The sequence below is a fragment of the Nicotiana tabacum genome, chromosome 18, assembly GCF_000715075.1.
Source record: "Nicotiana tabacum cultivar K326 chromosome 18, ASM71507v2, whole genome shotgun sequence".
NCBI classification, from domain to species: domain Eukaryota; kingdom Viridiplantae; phylum Streptophyta; class Magnoliopsida; order Solanales; family Solanaceae; genus Nicotiana; species Nicotiana tabacum.
In genome coordinates, this window is record NC_134097.1 from 37,952,820 (window position 1) to 37,969,861 (window position 17,042).

A 17,042-nucleotide genomic window follows, 5' to 3' on the forward strand; every position below is an offset into this window, starting at 1 on the left:
CTGACCTTAATGATGCATCCACCATCTTCGAAGAGGCTCGACATCTCCTTTCTCGGGTAAATAATTACTTTCATCATTGTAATTTTCTCTTTCCTCTCTTTCCTTTGACTGATATATCTTCATTTTATGTATATGCCATCGCCAATTTAGAGCTGAGATGAGTCAATGTGAGGCCGAGCTTAGGAATGTTTCGGGCGAAGAGAAGGCCTTGAGGCTCCTCTGTAGCAGAAAGGAAGAGGAGCTTAAGGATCTCCGGGCCGAATTGGCCAAAGCTCGGAAAAATAAGTCCGAGCTTGATGAGCAAGTAACTATGATTTTAAAAGAGTACGACCTTCTTGGCTCTACTTCAGAGGCTAAGACTTCGATATCTCAGCTGCAGCAAAAGCTAGATATGATTGGGCAGCTCCGAGGCGAGGTTGATCAGGTCAAAGTTGATTGTCATCGATGGAAGGAGAGCATGGATCAACTTGCTGCCGATAAGGAAGTTGCCACAGCCCAACTGGCCTCGGTTGAGACTCAAGTTCGGGGCGTTAAAGCGAAGGGTCTGGCCCAAACCAAGAAAAAAGAGGAATTTGAGGCAGAGCTAGCTAGAGCCTGGGTCGAAGCTGTATAGGCTAAGGCTGAAACTAAGAAGACGAAGGCTGCGGCTCATTGTCGTATACTTAAGGGACGCTGCGGCCATTCAAGCTGAGTTGAGGGAGGCCTCTGATAGGGAAAAACAGAACAACGATTTGGCCAAGTGCCAAGCCCTGAGGGAGACTCTCAAAGAAATCCATGCCCGGGGGTTCGACCTTGCCGAAGACATAGCCGAGGCAAAGGCGCGGGAAATCGATGCCAGGTTTCTTGTCTCTTCCGATGATGAGGATGTAGTGAGTGGATCCGGGGAAGGTGAAGAAGATGTTCCTGAGGGAGAGGAGGCTCCCGAAGATAGAGCTGCTGAAGATGCAGCTCCTGAGGATGGCGGTCCTGGGGATATGACCCCTACAATAGATTAGGTTCTCTTTTTTTCTTTTCTGTGCAAAGGCCCCTTGCGGGCATTGTAAATATGTTTTGTAAAACTTCCCTTATGAATATAAAGCATTTTTTTGTTCTATCCTCGACTTGTGTTGAATTTTATTTTGCTCTCATTTGTGGAAGATTCTGATGATTCAAATAATCAACTCGAGTATCGATTTGGACTTAGAACGTAATAATCCCTTAGGTTTTTATTGCTCAATAAAATACCCCTTAAGGTTTTAGATAATCCTCGAGCTAAGCTTAAGTCAATTTGATGCGAGCTTGGAACAATGGGACTCTTGGGTCCGAGCTGAGTGAGAACGAAGTCTCGGACTCTTTTATGCTTTTGGCCCTTAAGCTCTTTTAAGCTGGCCCTTAGGCTCTTATATATAAGCCCTTAGGCTCTTTAAAGTTGGCACTTAGGCTCTTTAAGTTGGGCCGTCTCGGCCTCTAAAATGGATATATAATTTTTCCCTCATTTCGACTAAAAGACTTAGTGAAAATTTAGTTATGCCTTAGCATGTATTTTTGTACCCGTTGGGTTTTTTGAAGGTTCGACGTATCGGAACCTTATTAGTAATTTGTTTGTGTAAACATTATTGAATACCTCTTGAGGTATTTCCGAAGGCTGATGATATCGAAGCCCTTGGATTATTTGAGGGCTAAATTTATCGAGGCCCTCAGATTTTTTGGGGGCTGAATTTATCGAAGCCTTTCATATTTTGCTTTTGCCGAGGGTAGCCTGATTTTAACCGTTTCAATGTTTGAAGGCCTTTAATTTATAGCAGAAGTCGGACGTCTCCGAGCTGCATTATTTTGGTCGTAGCCTTTATATGACCATAGTCTTTAGTATGGTCGTAGCCTTTGGGTATGTCACTTGGACTTGTTTCCCGATAACTTTCCGAACTTGTTCGGAAAGTTAGTCCCCGAGTATATTTACCTTGGCCTTTGTTTCGAGGGGATGCCCCTTTGAGGTCTTATAAGTTCGAGTTTTCTATGACTCGGATGTACTGACTATCGATGACAGTCCCTGAGTATTCGGGGGTGCTTTTATTCTTTGGCTCTTGAGCCATTTCCCGTAGGATTATAAGTGTAGAGATCGTATAATAGTAGACTTTCTTTGAGACATAAGGTGTTTTTGATATTAAGTGAATGCTTCTTCAAATAATTGATACAAGCATACATGCTTTGCGTCGGGGCTCGACTATTCTATATAGACATGGTTCATTTAACCGTTTGGCCCATTACAAAGTTCTCCTATTAAGGACCTATTAGGCATGAAGCATTTTCCTCAAAATATAACATCCGAGGGTGATGCCCCTTAATATTCAAGGTTGATTGAAAAGAAGCCTTGGATATTGTTGAGTTTTCCTTAGGTAGCACATAGTTGTTACCTCGTTAAAAGCCTTATTGGTAAAACCCATTTGGTACAAAATCCGATCTAAGGGAAAAAGAGTACAATGCATGCTTTAAAACCTAAGGCCTTCGTGTAAAAAACGATGCCTTCGAGATCGTATGCCTTCGATCCAAAATCTGTAATGAGTTAGTTTTAAACTCAAACGGACAAAAAGGATAAAGTCTTACCTTGGCAGTAGTATCGTTTGAGCAATGATATGTTCCAATTGTTTGGCAGTTGTTGACCTTCCATTGTGCTAAGTTTGTAAGATCATTTACCGACAACTTTGAGGACTCGGTACGGTCCTTCCCAATTCGGGCCTACTTTCCCTTCATTTGGGTCTCAAGTATTGAGGGTGACTTTCCGTAGGACTAAGTCCCTGATTCCAAAAAGTCGAATGTTGGTTCTTCTATTGTAGTATCTTTTGATCTTTTGCTTCTGCACGGCCATCCGAACAAGTGCCGCTTCTCGCTTTTCATCTAAAAATTTGAGACTAGCATTCATGGCCTCGTAGTTTGACTCCTCTGATGCATGTTGAAATCTGGCTTTGGGTTTCGCGACCTCAATGGGGATGAGAGCCTCAGAGCCATATACTAGAGAAAACGGGGTAGCCCCCGTGCTAGACTTCGATGTTGTCTGATATGCCCAAAGGACCTCGGGTAAAACTTCTCTCCATTTTCCCTTTACATTATCTAACCTTTTCTTCAAGTTCTGAATGATAGTTTTATTTGTTGACTCGACTTGTTTGTTTCCGATTGGGTGGTACGTGTCAATAAAATCCTCTTTATTTTATACGCTTCGAGGAACTCTGTTACCTTACTACCGATGAATTGCTTTCCGTTATCACACACAATCTCGGCGGGTATCCCAAATCGACATACGATGTGGTCCTAGATAAAGTCAATGACTTCTTTTTCTCGGACCTTCTCGAAGGCCTGCGCTTCCACCCACTTAGAAAAATAATCCGTCATAAACAAAATGAATTTAGCTTTACCTGGGGCTATTGGTAGAGGGCCGACTATATCCATTCCCCATTTCATGAAAGGCCACGGGAATAAGACTGAATGGTGTTGTTCTCCGGGCTGATGGATCATCGGTGCAAATCGTTGACACTAACCACATTTTTTGACAAATCCCTTAGTATCTTTTTCCATGTTGTCCCAGTAGTATCCTGCTCTGATAATTTTGCGGGCCAAAGATTCGGCACCGGAATGGTTCCCACAAGTGCCTTCATAGATTTCTCGTAGAATATAATCGGTGTCCCCTGGCCCCAAGCATACCGCCAATGGTCCATTGAATGTTCTTCGGTACAACGTTCCATCTTTATCTAATGCAAACCTATCAGCCTTGGCTCGTAGGGCCCTCGATTCTTTATGGTCCGGTGGGAGCTTTGCATTCTTCAAATAGTCGATATACTTGTTCCTCCAGTCCTATGTTAAACTTGTTGAATTTATCTCGGCTTGACCCTCTTCAACCAGATACTTTAATAGTTGGACGACAGTCCTCGGGACGATGTCATCTTCATCGACCGAAGATCCCAGATTAGCAAGTGCATCGGCCTCGCTATTTTGTGCTCTAGGTACGTGATCTAGAGTTCACTCCTTGAAGCGGTACAAAGTTAAATGTAGCTTATCCAGGTACCGCTGCATTCTATCCTCTCGAACCTCAAAACTCTTGTTTACCTGATTTACCACCAACAGAGAATCACACTTGGCTTCGATGACTTCTGCTCCCAAGCTTTTGGCTAGCTCGAGACTTGCAATCATGGCCTTATACTCGGCCTCATTGTTAGTTAACCTAAGAGTTTTGATAGATTGCCTAATGGTATTACCCATGGGTGGCTTTAAAACAATGCCAAGCCCGGGCCCTTTCACATTCGAGGCGTCATCCGTGAAAAGGGTCCATACCCCCGATGTTGTACCCGAGCTTAGTAGGAGTTCTTTCTCCACTTCGGGCACGAGGGTCGGTGAAAAATCGGCCACGAAGTCAGCTAGGATTTGAGACTTGATGGCTATTCGGGGTTGATATTCGATATCGTACCCGCTAAGTTCGGCGGCCCATTTGGCCAATTGGCCCGATAGCTCGGGCTTATGCAAAACATTTCAAAGGGGTTAGGTGGTTAGTATACATACAGGATGGCATTTTAACTTTTGAGATACGCTTATCAATGCAAGTGCTAATTTTTCTAAGTGAGGGTACCTAGTTTCAGCATCTCCTAGAGTTCGACTTACGTAATAAACAGGAAATTATGTACCTTGCTCTTCTCGAACTAGTACCCCACTTACCGCTATCTCGGATACCGCCAAGTATAGATAAAGTTTTTCATCTAACTTCGGGGTGTGAAGCAAAGGTGGGCTTGACAAATATCGCTTTAATTCTTCTAAGGCTTGTTGACACTGCGGGGTCCATGCGAAATCCTTTTTCGTTTTGAGCGGAAGAGAATCGGTGACTCCGATCCGATGACCTCGAGATGAATCGACCCAGAGCAGCTATTCGACCTGTTAACCTTTGCACGACCTTCATACTATTCATGACCGTGATGTCCTTGATCTTATCGGGATTAATTTCAATGCCCCTATTGGACACCATGAAGCCGAGGAACTTACCCGAGCCGACTCCGAAGGCACATTTTTCCGGGTTGAGCTTCATGTTGTATTTTCTCAAGATCTTGAATGTTTCCTGCAAATGAGCCAAATGGTCCTGTGCGCGCAAGGACTTAACCAACATATCATCAATGTAAACTTCCATTGTTTTACCTATTTATTTTTCAAACATTTTGTTAACTAGGAGTTGGTATGTAGCTCCTGCAATTTTTAGCCCAAAGGGTATTACATTATAACAATAAGTCCCAAATTTTGTAATAAACGAAGTCTTTTCCTGGTCCCCCGGGTTCATCTGAATCTGATTGTACCCGGAGTAGACGTCGAGAAAAGTTAGGATCTCGTGGCCAGTCGTGGCATCGATCATACAATCGATGTTGGGCAGTGGGAAAGAATCTTTCGGACATGCCTTGTTCAAGTCCTTATAATCTATGCACATTCTAAGTTTGTTTCCTTTTTTAGGAACTACAACTACGTTGGCTAGCCACTCGGGGTACTTTACCTCCCGAATAGATCCTATTTTAAGGAGTTTGGTTACCTTGTCCTTTATGAAAGCATGCTTTACCTCGAACTGAGGCCTCCTTTTTTGCTTCATCGGTTTGAACTTAGGATCGGTACTTAGCCGATGCGTGGTGATCTTTGGTGGAATATCTATCATATCTAAATGGGACCAAGCAAAGTAATCCATATTATCAATAAGAAATTGAATGAGTTTTTTCCTGAGTCTGGGAGTCAATCCCGTCCTCAAGTATACCTTTTTCTCGGGCATGTATTCGATCAAAATGACCTGCTCTAGCTCCTCGATAGTTGATTTGGTAGCATCGGATTCTTCGGGAACAACGAAGGTTCGGGGAGTAAGGAAATCCTCATCTTCGTCTTCGATTACCTGTTGTTCCGATTCCATCGAGGCTGGAGACGATAATTACTATTTGGCTGCCTGTTTACCTCCGATTCTCGATTTCTCCGAGGTCGAAGGCTCTGGTATCGGCACCGCCTCCTCGATCGCAAACATCTCCTTTGTAGCATGGTGCTCTCCGTAGACTATTTTCACTCCTTCCTCTGTTGGGAACTTCATCATTTGGTGAAGAGTTGAAGGCACTGCCCTCATGTTGTGTATCCATGGTCTCCCGAGGAGTGCGTTATACCTCATATCACCTTCGATGACATTGAACTTTGTATTTTGTATGGTACCGTCTACATTTACAGACAAGATAATTTCTCCCTTTGTTGTTTCGCTTGCCATGTTGAAGTCATTCAAGACCCGGGATGCAGGTACAATCTGATCGTGTAGGCTGAGTTGTTCCACGACCCTTGATCTGATTATGTTTTCTGTGCTACCCTGATCCACTAAAACACATTTAACTTGAATTTTATTCAAAAGGATAGAGATTATTAGGGCGTCGTTGTGAGGCTGAGATATGCCTTCTGCTTCCTTATCACAGAATGATAACACGTCCTCGGGCACATAGATCCGAGTCCGTCTTTCTCTGGTGATTGATACTTGGTATGCTTGAACACAGGTTGCTGAGGGACATCGACTCCACCAATGATTATGTGGATTACATGTTGTGGTTCTTTTTGTTCATTTTTCCTTGCATCTCTCTCTCTCTCTCTGAAGTGATTCTTAGCCCGATCACTTAGGAATTCTCGAAGGTGGACCTCATTGAACAACCGAGCCATTTCTTCCCTTAGCTGCCTGCAATCTTCTGTTCTATGACCATGTGTGCCATGATACTTGCACATCAAGCTCGGGTTCCTTTGAGAATAATCAGTCTGTATTGGCATGGGCCACTTGGTATCTTTGATTCTCTCAATAGCTGAGACGATCCCTGATGCATCTATGCTGAAGTTGTACTCTGATAATCGAGGGGCCTCGGCGAGGTCGGTGTGCTTATCAAACCCGCTCTTACTCATGAGTCCTCGAGAACTTTGACCTCGATCGTTTCTCTGATTGCTCCGAGGAGTGTTACAGCTCGGGTCGATGTTCCTTCGATCGGCATATGGCTGATATTGTTCTTTGTTGAATTTCGATTCCCGGTCTACGTCCTTCGAGGGCTTAGCTGTGAATCTTCTAGGATGAACTGAACCTGAGGTGGCTCCCAATTGGTCGTCCTCGACCCTAATCTTTGACTAATAACGATTGTGCACATCCGACTATGTCGCAACTGGATATTCAATCAAGTTCTGCTTCATCTGCCGAGATGCGATCGAGCTACTTTCATTCAGACCTTACATAAAGGCCTGTACTGCCCAGTCATCGGAGACCGGTGGTAATTCCATTCTTTCCATCTGAAATCGTGACCTGAACTCCCTTAGCATCTTGTCGTTCCTTTGCTTAATTTTGAAGACGTCCGATATTCTCGTGGCCACCTTTATGGCATCGGTGTGTGCTTTCACAAAGGCTTCTGCTAGCATAGAAAATGAATCAATGGAGTTAGGAGCTAAGTTGTGATACCAAATCATGGCTCACTTTGATAGTGTTTCCCCAAATATTTTCAACAAAACCGACTCGATTTCATCGTCATTCAAGTCATTTTCTTTAATCCCACAAGTGTATGAAGTTATATGCTCATTAGGGTCGGTTGTCCTATTATATTTGGATATATCAGGCATGCGAAACTTCTTGGGAATGGGCATCGGAGCCGCACTCGGGGGGAATGGTTTTTGTATGAATTTTTTGGCGTCTAGACCTTTCAAAACTGAAGGTGCCCTCGGTATCTGGTCTACCCGCGAGTTATAAGTTTCCACCTTCTTGTCATTGTTTTCAATTTTCTTTTCTCCGGACTCGACCCTCTTGGTTAGTTCCTCGAGCATTCTCATAATCGTGGGGTTAGTTCCCGGGCCACTTTCATCGGGCCTTTCCAATGCTGGTTCAGTACGCTAAGTGTTTACTGGTTCGGTTGTGTTTGGAGTTCTATTTTGACTCCGAAGTTGAGCGATGGCGATTTGCTGAGCTTGCAACATCTCAAATATCACTTGGAGGCTGATTCCCCTTCTTCCATCCCTTGTATTCTTTGGCCACCGGGCCGGGTTTCCCTGCATATATCTCCTTCGGGGTTCGTGCCTAGATCTGCATTCAAAGCAATGTGAGAACTAACATCAACAGGTTCCACATTTGGCACTTCCCCTGGGTTTATCTGTGATACACTGACTTCTGCGTTGCTATTTTCCTCAAGACCTTTGTTGTTATGAATGGGTGCATTTTGTGAGCTACACATATTTTAGCCTGAGAATCAAAAAATCTTTGACAAGAAAAAGTGTAAAAGCAACGTGTGTAATGAAAATTAGTAAAGAAATAATCACTATTATCTTTAGTCCCACGGTGGGCACCAAACTGTTTACCTCGAAAATACAAGTAATAATTAAATTTGACTTGTGGTTTTAAAGATACGTGATTTAGTTCAATATCAATTAATAATCTAGAAATATGAAGTAGAAATGAAAGAGACAAGTGATTCAAACCAATGTTACTCAGCAGCAAGGACCTCGAGACAGACTTGGGATAATGAGAACAATTAAGTAATAAAAGTAAAATAAGAACAATAAAGCTAAAGGACAATGCTGATGAATAGTAGGCGAAAAGGTAGAGAGTATATTCTTTGCTCAGAGATGATCAGATGATCCTACAAATGATTGGGGTCCCCTTTATATAATAGGGGAGCCCTAAATAAGGAATATTTCTATTTACAGTAAGGAATATTTTTGGTATAGCTGTCTAACCACCTAGTACGGAATAGTACACTCATATTCCGAGATTTGCGACATGACTTTGGGGACGTGGCGGAAATCTAACTCGTTTTGATACAAATCCACAACGGTACTATTTCGGGGTCGAACACACCCGACCTCGGTATGCATCGTGCTTCGCCTTCGAACTCGGGTCTGGTCCTTCGAGCTCGAACTTGATCTTACCCGAACTCAAACTCAGGATGGGCCCTCGAGCCTATAAGTCGGAGGCATACGAGTTTGACCGTATACAAACTTGTCCCGAAAATTGGATTGAACACTTAAACTAAACGGGTATTTCTTTACCCCCACTAAACACATTCCGAGTGAATTATTTTTCCTCCTGAAACACTGATATCAGTCTCACAATATGAGATTCTTTACACGCGTGCCACGTCATCACCACGTCATCGCCAACGTCACATCAAAAAGCAGGATTTATATGCATTAAGTCATCTTTCTCATGCAAGGCTTCACAATTGTGTTTCAAAATTAAAAAGCATGAAAAGCAGAATTCTTTTCTTCTTTCCCACTTAATCTTCAATCTTTGTGATGATTAAAGCATGTTCTTTCTTCTCTTTTACATTATTTTCTGTCACTTTAAAGGCCATGAAGAACCGAGAACTTAAAATCAAAAAATCAAATTTGATGGGTTTATTGTTGGTTCGACACCGGTGTGCTTGAGCAATAACTAATAAAATTCATTTGTCAATATTGGTTGAAGGTTGAAAACGTGATTACACACTCATGATGGTGAAGGATCCAGCAAACACCCTTATCGATTAATGGAGCTACAAAATTTTAAACTTAAATATGAGATTTTGGAGTCTATTTCAAGTGGGTGTTGCTGAATTTTGGTGGGTCCAATTTGTGGAGTCTATATCTAAATTGAGGCTATCTAGTGACGGATTTTGGTGGTTCCGAGTTGATTTTTTTAGGGGTAATCTGTTGTTGCACTATCTGTGAGGAAGGATAAGGGGGTGAGGTTTTAGAGTGCGGAACCAAAATGTGGTTTTATTTTACTCAAAATACTCAAATAAGTGTAAAAAAAAAAGTTATCAAAGTATATATAACGCCACAAATAGTGGCGCTATACAGTAATGTTAACTGCACCGTTACTGTATAGCGCCACTATTTGTGGCGTTATACTGACACACCTTACATAGCGCCATTAATAGTGGCGCTATACGCCTTATTACCTGAACACATAGTGCCATTAATAGTGGCGCTATACCCCTTAATACAAATCCTCCATCTTCTTCTTCTTCGTTCCATCTCCCTCATTTCTCATTTCTGGTCCCCCCAACACCACCACCGATTCTGCCCCCATTTTTTTTAAAAAAAAAAATTTGTGTCCCCCGTCACATAAAAGTTTAATATTTGTGGTCCCACTATCGAGTAGAGCTTCGTGTTATTATAGATTCACTCTTCCGGAGTCAAAATTTCGATCTATCTACATTTCGAAAATTCTAAATCGAGGTATTTCGATTTATTTTAAGTTGAAACTTTTATAACAATGCATATTACTTGATTTGTATGTGTTCTATTTCGGTTTGTGTTTATTTTTTCCGAAACTAGCATGTTAAATTTTATCCGAATTTAATTTTAGTGTTGTATAAAAATATGTAAATTAGTCTAAAAAATGTGTTTGTTAATATCCTCATGTATATTTATGTGTTTTTATGCCGTTTAGTTTAGATTATTTTTTAGTGTTGTAAAATGTAGACTTTTTTAGCGTAGTAAAACGTAGACCTTTTTAGCGTAGTAAAACGTAGACCCTTTTAGCGTAGTAAAATGTAGAGCCTTATAGCGTAGTATTGTGTAGTAATTGTTTAATTATCTTATATTCTAGCACGAAACCCATAATTATATATATATATATATATATATATATATATATCCCATTCTTAAAATATGAATAAAAATTATAAAAAAAAACATAAAATTATTAATGATAGTTTGGTACTACTGGGCCTCAGAAAATCTAGCACGAAACCCATAATTATAATATATATATATATATATATATATATATATATATATATATATATATATATATATATATATATATATACATATAATTTTTACAATTAATTTATTAAAAAATATGAATAAAAATTATAAAAAAAAACATAAAATTATTAATGATAGTTTGGTACTACTGGGCCTCAGAAAATCTAGCACGAAACCCATAATTATAATATATATATATATATATATATATATATATATATATATATTATTTTTACAATTTAGTTATTAAATAAATATGAATAAAAATTATTAAAAAAACATAAAATTATTAATGATAGTTTGGTACCACTGAGCTTCAGAAAATCTAGCACGAAACCCATAATTATAAAAATTATATATATATATATATATATATATATATATATATATATATATATATATATATATATAATTTTTACAATTAAGTTATTAAAAAATATGAATAAAAATTATTAAAAAAACATAAAATTATTAATGATAGTTTGGTACCACTGGGCCTCAGAAAATTTAGCACGAAACCCATAAGTATATATATAATTTTTACAATTAAGTTGTTAAAAAATATGAATTTAAATTATAAAAAACACACATAAATTTTAATGATAGTTATTAAAAATTATGAATTTGCAGTTGACGACATGGATGCACCTATACATCCCGGCCCTCGGACGTCGGAGCTACTACCCCTACAGCCCCAGCATAGATCCGAGCATATATGGGGGGAGAGTTGCTTACGCAGACTTTTCGGGGCAGGAGAGTGGATTTATTGTGGGAGTTTTTGACTCCTTCCCGCGTTCTACATCCCCGTGTGGTCCATCACCTGGAGGAGATGGGATTATATAGGATCATTAGCATTGGCCGGATACAGCTCGACTATGCTTTGATCACGGCGTTGATTGAGCGGTGGCGACCGGAGACGCACACTTTCCATCTGCCCATCGGCGAAGCCACCATCACACTCCAGGACGTCGAGATTTTATATGGCCTGTCCACCGATGGCTTGCCAGTTTTACTGCCTGGGAATATGAGATATTTTAACCGGGCTTCATATATGGATATGTTGCACAGGCTCACGGGCTTCAGGTCCGAGGACCCAGATGTAGCAATTGGGAGCAGTCGTATGCAGTTGGTCCCCATTAGAGACCACTTGGTGCAGATCCACGATACTATCACCGACGACTCAGCGGAGGTGGATGTGGAGCATTATACGAGGCTGTTGTTGCTCCTTCTATTTGGGGGGATCTTGTTCCCGAACACTTCGGGGAACCTAGTGAGCCTTCGTTTTCTGCATCATATTGCGGACTTCGATGATACAGTCAGCTACAGCTGGGGTGGTGCTGTCCTATCTTTTTTGTACAGGCAGATGTGTCGGGCATCCATGGGCACACAGAGAGACGTTTCTGGCTTTCTACCACTTCTACAGGTGACAACTTATTCAAATAATTTGTCGTTTAGTTACAATTCTACCTAGTTATAGTTAATCTTTACGTCAACTTTGTGTTTTAGGTTTGGGTGTGGGAGAGATTTCTGCAACTTCAGCCACCTCTACCACAGCTACCGGCTAATGTACATATTCCTGATCTCCCTCTAGCTTGTAGGTGGGTATTGCGTCGTAGACTTGCACGAGAGTATCATGGCCATCATAATCTCCCCTTCTGTAGGGATGTGTTGGATTTTCTGGAGGATGCACAGGTGAATATCTAACTAAACTTACCAATTATTGTTTAACTAAGTGTTGCGCATACTAACGGTTTGTGTTATTATTTGATAGTTCATCGGGACGCCGTACAGCGAAGAGCTAATAGGTACCCTGCCAGCGTATTGCATGCACGGTCGCCATATTTGGAGGGCTTCCGTCCCTCTCACGTGCCTCGATATTGTTGAGCATCATGCCTCAGAGCGAGTATTTCGTCAGTTTGGATTTCCGCAGTCTATATCGACTCGGCCTGCATGGGATCCTTTACATTATGAGAGGGATGATAGGATGAGAGTGGACGACATATTTATTGATTGGCTGACAGCGCAGTTGGGTATTTGGGACAGCCGAGGGGACTTGACCCCAGCTCCGCAACACTTTCCTATCGAAGTTTATATGGCATGGTACCGCACTGTTTCCCGACTTTTTATCGGGAACCCAGTTCATCAGGTAGATGGTCGGTACGTCTCATACGCCGGGAGACATGAGGCTCTGGTATGTTTTCTGTTATTATCAATTACATTAATAGTAATTTCTAGTCAAATACGTAGTTTATATTAAAAACTTTTGTGCAGGCGATTGGATTGCATACCGTATATCGTATGGGGCAGCAGATGCAGAGTTATGTCCACGATTATGGTAAGACAATATAAATTTTTGTGAATTGTTATGTAGTTTTCTATACTAAGTTTGATATTATTATGTAGCCTTCTACTGGACCTGACAGCACCACTGATACATGTGATCCTGTGCCGCATCCGGCCATAAGGAGACGACTTGATGATGATGATCCTGATAGCGTACCCGGGCGGCAGGGGATGCGCCTCAGGCCAACGGCTACTTTGAGACACACCGGATGCGGGACACATTGATTCGGTCTTCCATTTTTTTGTTTTTTTGGTGTAAATAATATTTTTGTATACATTAACAACAATATTTAGTCGAATATGACAGTTACTTTTTTTTAGTTCTCATTTCGTTTTATAGTATTTGGTATAGTAACACAACAACTTAAACTTAACTTCCACTTAAATTAAAATAAAATTTAGTACAACAAACAAGGAAAACATTACTACAACACAAACACAAACATAACAGGCCAACATAATAAAAATACATGACATATGAAAATGACACTAAACACATACACGCCAATGCTCCATCCTCAGTTGTCATTTATTCTTCGCTCCAACCACTTAAATCGTTCTTCCATTTGTTCTTTTTCTTCTTCTAACTCTTTCACTCTCGCCTTCACCTCCGCAAGTTCCCGTTTATATTTTTCGTTGCGTTCCTTGTGTGCTTCACAATTCCATTCTGCTCTCCATTTTTTATCTTCCACCTCCTTCAGTTTCTCCCTCATTTCTGTAATAATTCTATCTCCCTCCTTTTGTATTCTATGTTGGTATAACAACATATTATGAAATTCCTGTAATCTATCCATGTAGCTTTCTTGATAACATGGTTCCTCAGCCCATTCATCAAATTCACAAGTAGGTTCGTCGGGTTGCTTGTACAACTTGTTCATACATCACCAATAGCGGCGTCCAACATTAGCACCTTCCCACCCACAATCCATCATGCATGATTTTCCACATAAGCAAATTGGTGGACGACCAGGTTGAGCCATTTGTGAACTATTTGCTTATAATAAAAACCTTACTTACTTTTAATGAAATATTTCTTGGGGGAAATTTTTAGCACACAAAATAACTACAATGACCCCATTATTTATAGGCTAAACAACACACATATAGCGCCATATCTAATAGCGCTATATTAGATAGCGCCATATCTAATGGCGCCATATCATGATGTTGACGAGACGACTTTATGTCAGCCGGTCACACATATCTAATGGCGCCATATCATGATGTTTTCAGCTTTTTCAGTTCGACAAGACAAGACACACATAGCGCCATATGTATATTTTGTGTATTAAATATCGTGATAGCGACAAGACAACACACATAATAAATATACCGATAATTATATTAAATTATTATTTAAATAGGTAAAAAGGGAAAGTACAAATCATAATTAACAAACAAGAAAATATTATTTCATAAATACTTAAATCGTATACATAACAACTAATTATTACAACATGAACTCATGGGTAGTTAGGTACAATAGAAGAACACCCGCCCTGAGCTTGATTATTGTTGCCACCCAAAGGACATTTTCTACGGTCGTGGCCTGTTTGCGAGCATATACCACATTTGCGTGCATATACGATATCACTAACATCCATTTGGTTCCGTATACGCGTTCTCTTCTGCACCTGTCTTTTACGCAAATAGGACTTGTTACACACCATTTTAAATGGTTCTGGGTGCCAGTAATGCTCAGAACCCACTGGTTGCAACTGACCACTATATGTGTTTAGGTATTTGGAAACACTATATTGTTGATCAATATAGTTGGTCTCCGCATAACCAACACGTTGAAAACACTTGATGGCATGTGAACAAGGCATGTGGTAGATTGACCATTTCCCACATGAGCATAACCTTGTGGATTCATTTATAGTATGTACATTATTACCCCGATTATTATGGATAGCGGTGCGAACTTCAAAAATACCCCGTTCGTTATCATATTGCAAAAAGGAATGCCAATGTGCTCGTCGTCTGTATTTCTCTAATCTCTTCATAGGCACTGGCATAAATTCAACACCTCTTTCCATCAATTCCGTTGCAGCTGCAAACTGTTGTACAAACCTCTCCGCCATCTGCTTGAACGACATACGCACCATGGCAGTGACGGGCAATCCTCTTGCCGACTTTAATAACCCATTGAAGGATTCTGACACGTTTGTAGTAAGAATTCCCCAGCGTCTGCCACCATCTGCATGCAACGTCCACTTTTCAGGGTCATGTCGCATTAACCAACGATATGCTGCCTCGTCTTCTTGCCTGATAGAATCCATATGCCTCCGGAATTTATGTTGTTGGTGGTCTGTTGCTGCCATCCACATCAAATCATGTAGATCCTTTTTGGGATGTGCCTTCTTGAAATTGGCCTTAAAGTGCCTCACACAGTAACGGTGGTATGCATAAGGTTCTTGCCAGGCAGGAAGGTTCTCCACAGAACTTAATATACCCCTGTGCCGATCAGATATTAGACAAATACCTGAACGATGTTTGACAACGTGCTCTTTCAAGTGGTTCAAAAACATTGTCCACGTCTCTGTGCTTTCATTTGCACAAATAGCAAAGGCTAGAGGAAATATCTGTCCATTAGCATCCACTGCCACGACTATCAATAGCTTGATATCGTACTTTCCATAGACATGAGTTCCGTCTATGGATATTACGGGCCGACAATACGAAAAACCATCAATTGCTGGCTTAAACGCCTAGAACACGTAATTGAATATATATTCTGGTTTACCCGAACTCCGCTCAAGCTTCCATTCAATAACTGTTCCGGGGTTAAAGTGCTGCAGTGCAGCCATGTAGCTAGGCAGATCTGCAAATGACTTATCCCAGTTACCATAGACTATTTCAAACGCTCTTTTGCGCCCAAGATATGCCTTTCTTTTAGCTATTGTGTGGCCATATTCCTGGTAGACTGCTGTAATGCACTCTTTGATTTTATACCTTATGGACGCTTCGATGTGCGGAATAAGTACAAGAGATATCAAGTCAATATCCAAGTTGAAGTGATTCCCGTTGAAAGTGTCCATTTCGCATGTGTGGGTGGGAATGTATTTACCCACTTTCCACATACCTGTTTTCTTCTTCGACGCACGCAACATCCAATTACATGGCCAAAACCACCTGCGGCAAATAGCCTTGTATACCGTCGGACTTGACTCCGATACCTGCATCTCACGACACTCTTTAACATTGTGCATTTTACAAGCCCTGCTTACGCGTGCTTTATCAGGAAAAAGCATCCCCTTTGCAAGCACCGTTGGTCTAGACTCATCCCACATTGTTGTCCGGATTTCATCAAAATCCCTTGTGAGAGCTTCCACATCCGGCACAGCTGGCAAGTTATCAATATAAGGAATCTCCCTTGAATGAAACGGCACTTCAAACTCGTTCACTTTTCGTCTATGAGGGGCTCTCTTCAAATCGGGTCCTTCCTCCTCGTCCTCTTCATCACCATCCTCACGAGCAAATGGTGTCTCGTCTCCCGATTCATCGGCATTGTTATCGTAATCGCTGTTCTCTTCCTCACTCTGTTCATCTGCCAGATCCTGATGTAATACGTCGTTTTCGGGCAATTGAGTGAGTACGGGTAGTTCAACTTGCTCGTTTTCACTGCACATTTCAACAAAAATATAAGCTACTAGATTAATAAATGCTTTATATATGGCTGTAGCTTTTCACTTATAAGTTGTAATGTGATGACATTCCATGATGGACGTTTTCAGTTAGGTGATGACTACCGGATGGGCCACTTGTAAAATTCATATCCGGCCGGTACCCCCTATTAAATAAATGAGCGTTAAAATTAATTCAATACGCAAAAAAATACATAATTAACACAAATGAAAATTGAAGTTTACCACTCTTCTTGTGAATTATGGAAAGCAGGGTATAAATTATTTTCTCGCTGCTCATTCGCCGACGGTGATAAATTTAAATCAAGAAAAAATCTTTCA